Raw genomic sequence first — 11,114 nt, 5'->3', positions numbered from 1 at the left:
TTACAATAGCATCCTGACTCCCTTCAAGCATGAAAGGTACCATGAAACCAAGCAGGTCATACACAGAGTTGACGATAGACAAGACTCCTCTCCTGGTGAATGGTTTCTCTGGCAAAGACGCCTTGAAGGTGAAGGCGTCTGACTCCAAGTCCCAGAAAACTCAGAGCAACCATTGCGCTGGCAGGCTATCATTGCGCAGGTAGAGGTCACACAATCTTTTGCTCGATCTTTGACGGGGAAGGCTTCCATGACTTTCACTGAATTTGAGACGACTTTGTAAAGTTGTAGCTTAGCAGTGGCTGCCCTTTGGGCGGTCGGCAGCAAAGCCAAATCAACATCGACATAGAAATTGCGGTATATGAAATTCTTGGCCTCCTCGCCATACTCCTCCTCACCATCTACCCCTGTTCTGCGAAGTCCATACATGGCAACTGCGGGGCTCAAACCGTTGCCAAACAGGTGAACGTTCATACGATATTGTGTGATGGGCTTCAATGGGTCATTTCCTTCGAACCACAGGAAACAAAGGAAGTCTCTGTGTGCTGGGTCCACGTGGAATGAATAGAACATTTGTTCTACGTCGCACATTACTTCAACCTTCTCCTTGGGAAAGCGCATTAGAACACCAATGAGGTTGTTCATCGGGTCAGGGACAGGTAAGAGCATTTGTTTGACGAATCAAACACAACGCGGATGGTGTGCTTGGTGTTATGGTATGTCACAAAGTGCAGCAAGTACCAGGAACGTCCAGGGGGAGGCTGGTCATCATCACGTGGGACCGAAAGGGCGTGGCCCTTCTCAATTACCTTGCCCATAAACTCCAGATATTCTGCCTTCATTTTAGGTTTCCTGGTGAACATCTTCAGCAGCCCTTGTAGACGCTGCATGGCTTGGGCGAACACTAGCGCATACATCTCAATCTTGGTTGGTGCCCATTTTTTTTGTGATTTTGTCAGGGCCTTAGCAGCATATGCAATTGGACGCTCCTCGCTGTCTTGAACTTGTGACAACGCAGCAGCAACACATTAGGTTGGATAGAGCTAATGCCCAACACTGGTACTTGGTCTTCAGGCAGGGAGCGACTCATGTTTACGATTTGTCCCCCGCCCTGCGGAAGTTTTCCTGCGGGCAGTTCCTCTGAAATTGATACATAGACCCACATGACCAACACCTTCTACCCATGCCATTCGCTGGTCTGAACTAGGAAGGCCTATAGTTCCCTTGAACACTACTTGAAGGGATAGCATTAGCCACTGCTTTGGCTGCCGCTTTTGCTATAGCCGATGCAATCATAGTTGAAAGCTCTGGGACCCAGCGCGGTAGAGGAAGGTTTTGCTCTTGGTAAATTCCTTTCCCAATGGTTGATACTTCATTCACAACACTTTCTCTCATTCTAACAGCTCTAAGTTCTAAAGCTTCAAGTTCCAAAGCTTCAGACAGGGCTTTATCTAACGTTGAGGGTTCAGAGCGAATGAATGATGATCAATGTCACAATTGACATGCATTGGAGGATCACTTTAGTTAGATGGCACTTGGTAGAATGGGTTTTAACACTCAAAGAGCATTTTATTTACAGTATGTGCCTCCTCGTTGTGATCAACGATGAATACTGGCTGCAATAGATGTATTTGTCTGACTCTATTGGTAGCGAGGCATCAAAGAACAGAACACTGCCGTTTTTATTTTAAAAACTAAAAGTATGTCCAGAGAAAATTACTTCAGCGAGGTGTAATATTGAGTTATAACATCTGATTTTGAAACAATTGTCACTGCAACAATTACAATTGTAGACCAGACGCCTTCTATTGTTGGTACAGGAGTGCCAGGAATTCTCACTCCATCAACACTGACTGCCAAGGTACAAGGAGGCTCCAACTGAGAATAGGATGTACTGGGCGTGGCTTTTGGCTCGGCTTTGGCTACAAAAGATTTGCATTGTTTGGTGTGTATCTGTGCCAACACTCCACTGAGCGGACCTGCATTATACAGTATAATAGATACTGTAAATTGAGTAAATTCATTTGATAATCTCTATTTTGTTCTGAGTTTGTACAATGTATAGGTTTTTTGTTAGTATCATTGTCTTTGAAAAGTTCTTACCACTTATAGTTCATCTGATAATTTGATCCTACAGCAAGAAATTACACTTTCATGAATTCACGTTTATTGTTCAAGCCATCCACCTGTGTACTGATCAGTGTATTTATTATATATATCTTGATCTTAAGAAATATTTTTAACACAAATTATCTGCAGAAATGAAATGTGAAGGTTCTAATACAAGAAAAGCCAATACATGTTTTCCACACAGATTTTATGCTGCTTTTGCCTGGCTTTACAAACAAAATCATTTTCCCTTGCTGCAAGCTCTGCCATTAAAAATTCTTGTTGGTTATTCAGCTGCAACAGATGGTACAAAAGAATTTGGCTTGGGCATGATAATGCCAATAAAAGGTTTGATGATAAAGGTATCGCTAATATAATCTTGGACATCTTCCTTACATCCGCCATATTGGCCACTGTAATGAAGCTCAGGACTGCTGGAACGCTAGAATACCGGAATACTAATCTAAAAACAGCATTACTTTAGTGAAGGGTTGTAAGCAGTTATTGTTAAGTGTTTGGTTGTGTTTTGGTGGCCACCATATAAGATGTTTCAAAAAATTCTTGCCAGTCTTTTTAACCAAAAAACCAAGTTTTGGCTCGGTCAGCACTGACAACTCCGACAACGTTTCTCGTATTAAGTCGACAAAAAGTGGCTCGGGGGAGAGGGTAACCCTCCTACCATGGACAACTCTCCTCCATATAAACGGCCTAACACTACTCCTTTAAGCAACAGGCCCAATTAGACTTGTAAAGCTTCTGTGTTGTGCCAATGACCTTGCGCCAGCTGATTTGAAAGTGCAGGTCCTAGAGCAGCTTTAAAAGTACTGAGAAAGATTCTTGACATTCTTCCTTGGACTTTCCTATGATGAGAAAGTCATCTAGGTAGACAACAACTGCCTGGAAGCCATGACTGACCATGAGCCGCACAGACTGTGTCAGACGGTGAATAATTTCAGGTGAGCTTTTGGCACAAAAAGGAAGCTGAGTGTAGAAGAAATAAGTGGAATTAGGTTGCCCTGAACACTGCCATGGCAAGCCTGTTGCTAAAAAGTTACTTTTGTGATTGCGAACCGATCTGTATGTATGCCTCAGATCGATTTTTGCCATGAAATATGTTGGCCTTAGCAATTTTATTGCATCATCCAAAGCATTACTATTTCCAAAGTTTGCAACTTTGTCATTAAGTCATTAAGTGCCCACCCACAGGACGGGAGCAGTCGTGAATTAGGCACACTTCTAAAGGAATTAGGTGTAGGAATAGCTCCTAATGCACTGACAATAGTAGGTTTAACATCAGTGATAACGTAGTTGCCCTCTGCAATCTCATCCAAGATAGTTTCCTCAACTGCTATTTTTTGCTCTGCACAAGTTGCTGACTTATACTTCCCTGACGCTCTGGTACGAAATTGCAATCTACTGGAGCCAACTTAAAGCCATTGCAAATGCCATCAGAAAGGAATGCTTGATCCGTGTTGCCAAAACGTTCTGTCAGCCAAAGATTTTTGTTGAGGGGAGAGGCCATAGAGAGTCAGCAGATGGACTCTTGCGCTGCCAAAGGTCCCGTCAATGGTCCAACAAGGTTCATCTGAGCAGTCAGGTTTGCCGCCGAGCCCGCAGCCCATGTCCAGGAAAGGGAAACCGCCATTTTGTTTTGTTTGTTGTCCTGCGATCAAAGCGTCCAGTGGCATCTGATGTATCAATTTGAAGGATTTTTTGTTTTCTCCTCCATTTGACTGTTAAGTCGAGGTGTCTAGGCCTGAAGTGCTATTGTCAACAGGCAAGGTCCAGAGTCACTGAATAAGTGTACATTATGAGGCAGTTTGTAGCCCAGGCACTTGGGCGTTCTTTTGTCAGCAGCCAGGTCAGTTGATTTGTCATTGGTGGCAACCATTGCAAGCAAAGCTACAAGGATTGAGAAAAAGAGGAACTGCCAATATGTGTACTATATAGTCAGGGTAATCGACTCCTGTGGGGGGAGACGATCTTGCGAATTGTGCAAATTGTCTAACTAGACAAAATTGTTTTCTTTCCCTTCTACATGGACGAGTGAGTGCTGTGTGAGAGCGCGTGTATCCCCTTATGGTATAAGGGGGAGGGTATGAACAAAAAGAAGACACGGAGAAAACATTTGGTCGTGTCATGCATTTGAGATGGGGTGGAGTGGGGGTGGCGATGTACTTTTTAAAATAATGTTTTGTTCATTTTACTTTAATTTTCGTTACATCTACTTATCCTGGCCCTATGCTAAATAAGCCCTCAAAACACCCTCACAGTGGACAATTGTAACTATCCTCTTAAGCGTGTCCATAGAATTAATGTCGCTTTGTAATGCATGGGCTCTGAGTTCAGGGCGCAGCTCGTCATGTCACGAGCCAATTGACTTAATTTCTCTGACTCCCAGGCACGAATCTGAGGTCCTTTGACAACCTTGTTGATGAACGCTCTCAACACAGTATGCTTCTAACCAAGTTCTTACATAAGATCTCTTTTGCTTCTTTGTAACCTTCGTCAGGTGGTAACATCAAACTGTTCTCGATAGCATCCTTTGCAGCACCCTTGCAGTACTGTATTAGGTAAGAGAGTTTTTCGCTGTCCTTTTCTACTCGTTGCATGTTTATCTTGAAACTCTTAATAAACTGAGGGCATCTCTTTGGGTCACCATCAAAAGTAAGAAACCCTCTTTTGGGCATCTCAATCTTCTCAAGACCAGAGGCCATAAGACGATGTACTGCCTTGTCGTGTCTTTTCAAAGCTTCCTGCTGAACCTTTGAAATACTTTGCTCCTCTGGGGCATCGTCTACTTCTTTGGGTTTATCTTTGGGAAATCTTTCTTAGGCTGAAGAGGCGGAATCGGAGCTGATCCTGACCGATCCTCATCAGATAAAGCCAAATATCTTATAAAGTCCAACATCTTGTCTCTTTTAGCCATCCTTGACGTTGTCCTCCACAAACACAGGTCAAAGAGTCGATAAGAATGATATGTAGCCGCTAACCAAAACACAGCGAACACTACAGGCACAACTAGTATATTTCACGCTCTTGATAAGTTATTTGCTGAACAGGTACAAACATACATACGACCCGTACCAGCGTGATAATTCTAGGAAAAAATAAATTACATAATGGCAAGGGTGGGTAAAAACGAAACTACGGAGGAGAAACTATTCTTATTGGTGACACTTTGTAAAAAAAGGAAACATAACAATGCGACAAAACTTGCAAAGAGAAGCAAATGACCATACAACGATAACAGTAATCTTCTACGGATTGAGAACTGGGTGTCTCGTGGCAGCCAAGGCATTGAACGATAGTGTGAAGAATCATGTTTCCTGTGGCACCACTGTCAATGGTTATGTGCACTGGGTGGTGTGCATGGAACATATCAAGGTATGGTGACTGGCGGGTCTGTATGCGGAAGACGTGAGTGCCAGAACCAGGACTAGGGTCATCATTGTCGCTGTCTGTCTCGTCCCCATAAAGTCTGCTTCATCGAAGATGCAGCGATTTGTCTGGCCTTAGCTATGAACCTACGATCCTGTTCTGTTCTCATTATCACACTGCAAAATAACATGCTTGTTGCTCAGAAGTTGACCCCAGAGCTAAAGCATTACCATGATTGTCAACAGTTCCAAGATGTTAATGTCGTGTCCTAACCGGCATAGAATAGAGCAGGGAAAGGGGTGTAAACATTCTGTCTGTTGAAATAGCCACCTGTGCCGGTGCTGCAGGCACCCCTGGAGAGGAATGAACGATCGTCAAGCCAAGGCGAAGCCTCAGTGATCAAGACACCATTGTAGTGGTTAACGCTGGAAAGCGGGCAGTATTTGGCTGACCAGTATTTTTATTTTTTACTTTTTATTGCAAACACAAAAAACACATCACTTACAAAAATACAAAAAAGTATGTCCACTACTCACTACTTATTGTACAAATACTTAAGCTGTACACAATACAATACAACACTAGCGCTTCTTACAATTCGACACTGTATACTATTTACAACACTTACACTACTTACAATGTGATACTTATAGTTCTTATAATACCATATTTGAACTACTTACAGTAAAATATATATTTTTTAAATACAAAAGAGACTAAAAGACTATAAAACTATACATGGCACAAGAGCTAATTGACAGAACTTAAACTGCACTTACAAAAATACTGAAATTGTCACTAAACTAATGAAGCTACTCACTATAACAACAGATCTAATGTAACTAAAATGAAAAAGGATAAATATAACAGACAAAGAAAATGCACCTTAACCTGGCTCTTTTACTTAAACAGTGGTACGAAAGCTATGGAGAAGTGTTTCATTTTGACAGTGGCAGTGTTCGTAATGTGGTGACTCTTTTATTTTCATTCTATGGAGTGAGAGATTGGTAGGTATGATGTTGTGTATGAGTTTATGCTGAAAGCTTCTTAATCTATTTGCAGCGGTGATTCCAAATGGAAGTTCTTAGACATCCTTTAAGTTTGTTACTTGATTTCTAAGAGTGATTTTGGCGGTAGGGGGAGAGAAGGACCTTTCCGCAAGCATCAAACGGGCTTTTTTGCAGAGACAATATCATCGCTATTTGAATCAACTTTTGGGAGTTCGCTAACACCACACGTGATTTTTCTTTATCACGCTTTAGGGATAGCCGCGAGAACTCTGGCGTAGTCAAAGAAAAAGTGCATTGAATGCTGAATTTTCGCTTTAAAATATTCGAACAAGAGGAATTGGTCGTGATTGTCGAGGAGATCACTTATTTTTAAGATGTCTTTATTTACCCATGTTTTATAATACATCGTTTTACCATTCGTCCTTATAAACCGGTTGTTCCATAAAAGTTCTTGTTTTAATTCATTTGCATTAAGCGGTTCCTTGTAATTTAATTCTCGCCACAGCTTTAGAATATTTTTATAGAAAGGTGGTAGAAAAGCTCCTCTGACTTAACTTAATAAGGATTTAAGGCGGGCACACCAGTGACTGCCGGCCGATTCGCAATAACCATTAACCCAGGTAATCTTGAGTGATTTTACAACATCTTCAAAGTTACTCATATTTAGACCCCCTTTGCAGACTGGGCCAATCAACGTTTTCCTCTCAATTTTATCAGGTTTGAAATTCCAGATAAAGGAGAAGATGATGCTGTTGACCTCTTTTATGAATTCGGCAGAATAAACAAGTTTGGCTAAATTCTTTACGATGGCTATTCTGCCTAAGATGGTTAGATGTCTTTTACACCAGATGTTGGCAAGTTTCTCACTTGGAAACTTATTCCAAGTGCAGTGACATATTCTTTCGGCCACGAAATGCCAAAAGGCTCGTCTTTATCCTAATCTGCTTTTCCAACGACCTAGCCACAGACCCTCAGTTTTTGATCTATTAATTTTCAGACCTGGTAAAAGAGTCGTCGCGGATGAAAGCGGTGGTGTCATCTGCATACAAACTAAGTTTAGTGATCTTATTCCCGTTTTCGAATGGAATCAGTGATTCTTATTTGGTGTGCGAGTGGTTCTAAAGCGAGAATAAAAAGCACTCCCGAAAGAGGACACCCTTGTCTCACTCCTCTTTGTAACTAGAAATATTGCTATATAATGTGCGAATCCATTTAAGGAAACTTGGACCACAAAGTTCATAATGTTGAGGACCTTAAAAAGGTAGTCCCACTCTAAGGAGTAAAAGGCCTTTTCAAAATCTAGAAAGAGTATCAAACCTTCCTTATTCTCATGTTGTTCAATTATGTCTGTAATTAGACGGATATTTTCACCGATGAATCTGCCTTTAATGTACCCCGTTTGGTCCCGCTCAATTAACAGAGGGAGTACCTTCTCTAAACGCCTTGCAATACATTTTTGTCATTTAGTCGGTATTTAAGAGAGAGAGAGGGCGCCAGTAAAGGATCCTTGTTCTTTTTCGGGATCAGGGAAATAGTTCCTCGTCTCTGCGATATAGAAAGCTCTCCCAGTAAGGCGCCATGATTGAGACATTCAATCAGAGGGCCCGACAGCTCCTTCCAGTAGCATAGGTAGAACTCTGGAACTCTGCCTGGCGACTTGTTGTGTTGAAAAGTTTTTAATGCGGCGAGGCATTCTTCTGCGGTTATTAAACCTTCGCAAAGGCTTTGTTTCTCGTCATCCAGTCTAGGTAGAGATTGATATTCACAGAAAGATAATGAGTCTGCAGGTGCTAGCTGTTTCTGAGATGTATAAAGCTGCTTGTAAAAGCTTTTAATGGCGCTTAGAATGGACGTTGGGTCCTTAACAGTAATACCCTCGGGTGATATGTCGTTTTTCATAACTTCTTTTTTCTAGGTTATAGAAGTATTTGTTACATTTCTCACCCATCTCGTACCATCTTGCTCTGCTCCAAATAATGGAGCCTTTGGTTTTCTGCACAGCGATTTCATCTAATTCGATTTTGAGTTTCTTTGCCTCGTTTACAAGAGAAGTGTCTTGTGGGGAAGCGTCAATTTTTGAGAAAGGTTTTGCTCGGTGTTTCTTTCTGCATTAGCTTTCCTTTTAGCAAAACGGATAGCGAACATCCGAATCTCCACTTTTTAACATTTCCCAGTAAAGCCTTTTGTCAGCAATACCTTTGTGTTTCTCACTGCGATGTTTTATAGTAAGGCTATTTTTGTGACAAACTCTTCGTTCTCCAGAAGAGAATTGTTGAACTTCCAGTAACCAGGACCTCTTCTTTTTCTGTGTTACCTCTGGTTTAATTAATTGTCGGTTTGGCATTCGCGGATTGATTCGGTCATCTTTTTAAAGACAGCAATTTGCTGGGTTTGGTTATTTGGGGTGTAAATATTAACAAAGCAAAATTCGTCTTCTCGTGTAACATTAGTCACCTCTTTACATATGGAGGGTCTGAGAAGGATCATAACACCTCTGCTATGTTTCGAGCTGTGCGCGAAAAACATTTTACTGCCCCACTCAGCTCACCAGAAAGCCTCCAAACTAGTGTCGCTGTATGTCTCTTGAAGGAAAATAACGTCAAATTTTTTAAGATGGAGCCACCAAAATAGCTTTCTTCTTTTGATGGATTTGTTAAGGCCTCTTGCATTAAAGGAAACTGCATTTAAGTCCATGTGTAGGTTAGATTTTTAAATTTCTTTCCCATAAAACATTCGTGTACCACACTCTGCAGCAATACGATAGCGTTTAGCTTAGCAATAGGAGCGTTTATAAGAATGGTATGCACACTGCAATTAACCAAGGAAAACATTAGGTGAGACTGGATTGTAAATAAAAATAAAAGTACGCTACATCTGACACCAGGAGGGAAAAGTTGAATAGCATCGGTTGCTATGCCAAGACGCTCAACACCCTCCCACAAAACTCTTCGCAAAATTAGATTAATTAAACGTTGACCACTTTGGCAAGCTTGATAACTTTCTCAGCGACGTTTTCTTCCGGCGACTCGGCGATGCCGTGGATTTCAAGGTTGTGCTTTCTAGTATACTGTTCCAAATCGTCTATTTGATTGATGGCGGTTTCGAAATCGCTGCTGAGATCATTAATTTTTTTGACATAGTTCATCGATTTAGTCTTCGACTGTTCGAACTGCTTGTTTGAGGGAGTTCACCTCAGTCTTCAAAGCTTCGATGTTCGCCTCTAAGCTTTTACTGATATGGAATTCAAGTGACCTTTGTAGCTCGTTGTATAAGTCGCAGAGTGCTTGATTCTCTTTGAGAAGCTCGTCCTTATTTCTTTGAATTTTGTTAAGCGCACTCCAGATACCTGCCAGATCGTTTTGTTCGGCCATCAAGTACTCGGAGGTTTTTGTGGATTTATTTGGCAGTATTTCGGGCAAGCTGCTGCAACTAGGTCTTTCACACCGCTTCCCTCCAATAGAACGCGGTGTTTCTTCACATTTTTCCTCCATTTAGTTGAAAAGCGGAGAGTTCAGGCAGCCTACTCAAAAAAAAGACGCTGCCGTCCAGGGTGTAAAGTAGTCACGACATAAAAATGTGTGCCAGACGTACACAGGAGGTGACAAAAGACAATGCCAAGCAAAGAGTGCAAGTCGTGTCATGAATGCGTGTCGCAGAGAGCAGAGATGCGAAGTGTGAGTGAAGCTCTGAAAAGCTGTCAGTAGTATTATTAACGAGAACACCTAGGAAGACTATTGAGGTAGCTAAAGGCGAATCCTTGACAGGAGAAGTACTCAATGCAAGGCAACATAAGAGGTCACCCAAGACCTGGGTGAAAAATAAATTGAGAAAGCGAACACAAATGAGAACTTAGCACACAATAACTCGAGTACGGCATACCGTACAGACCTGAAACTTGGACACGAAGTAATTTTCTTGATATTTTTGACTCAATAGTTTTGGATTTATTATTTGCAGCGCGTGACAGTATCGTTACTTGCGTGGCAGTGAAAAACAGCAATACTATAAAACCAGGCAGTGGGTTTGACCTCCTTTTGTATGATCTCTTTCTTCTCCAACTGTGCAGTCTTCTCTGGGGGGTTATTTGGTTCGATAACAAAACTGCTGGGATCCTATGTGGCCAAGGCCTTTAAACACATTCTTGTATTCTGTCACGATTTTCTCTTTGGTCATCTGAGCGCTCAACTTTACTGGCTCTGGACCCACGCTGTTTACTTGTACTGTGTCTGGGATGGTAAGCTTTAGCAGTCCCAGTTTCCCACAGGTTTCGGCAGATAGAGGCATTTTTGTGGTGTTTACAATCTGGAAAACTAACTCTTTGGTTGTATTGTTTAAGTGTATCTTCATGGTGGCTATGCCATAAGGCTTCATGAGGGAACAATCAAAGTTTCACTTTACTGCTTCTGAGTGGGGGATTTCCCGTTTTTTTGGTTTATGACTGCCAAGTCACAGAGCCCCATCACATTGCACGTGGCACCGGCGTATAACTGACATTTTAACTCGGTGAAGTTTAACTCTTCTTGGTTTTAAAAGGTTATCTTGGCGTTGAACTGCTTGCCTGATGTCTTCACACTGGAGACTTTTTCCACTTTAAAAAGCGACTCTCCACTATTGGTC

The 11,114-nt window shown here is 41.8% G+C and overlaps 1 pseudogene; it reads right to left on the bottom strand.

Annotated features, from left to right (window-relative positions):
- Nucleotides 1–815, bottom strand: LOC144652063 (uncharacterized; annotated as a pseudogene).
- Between the last annotated feature and the right edge of the window lie 10,299 nt (nucleotides 816–11,114).

This window comes from Oculina patagonica, chromosome 4, assembly GCF_052425735.1.
Source record: "Oculina patagonica isolate OP01 chromosome 4, crgOcupat, whole genome shotgun sequence".
NCBI classification, from domain to species: Eukaryota; Metazoa; Cnidaria; class Anthozoa; order Scleractinia; family Oculinidae; genus Oculina; species Oculina patagonica.
This window is presented reverse-complemented; position numbering and strand designations above follow the sequence as displayed.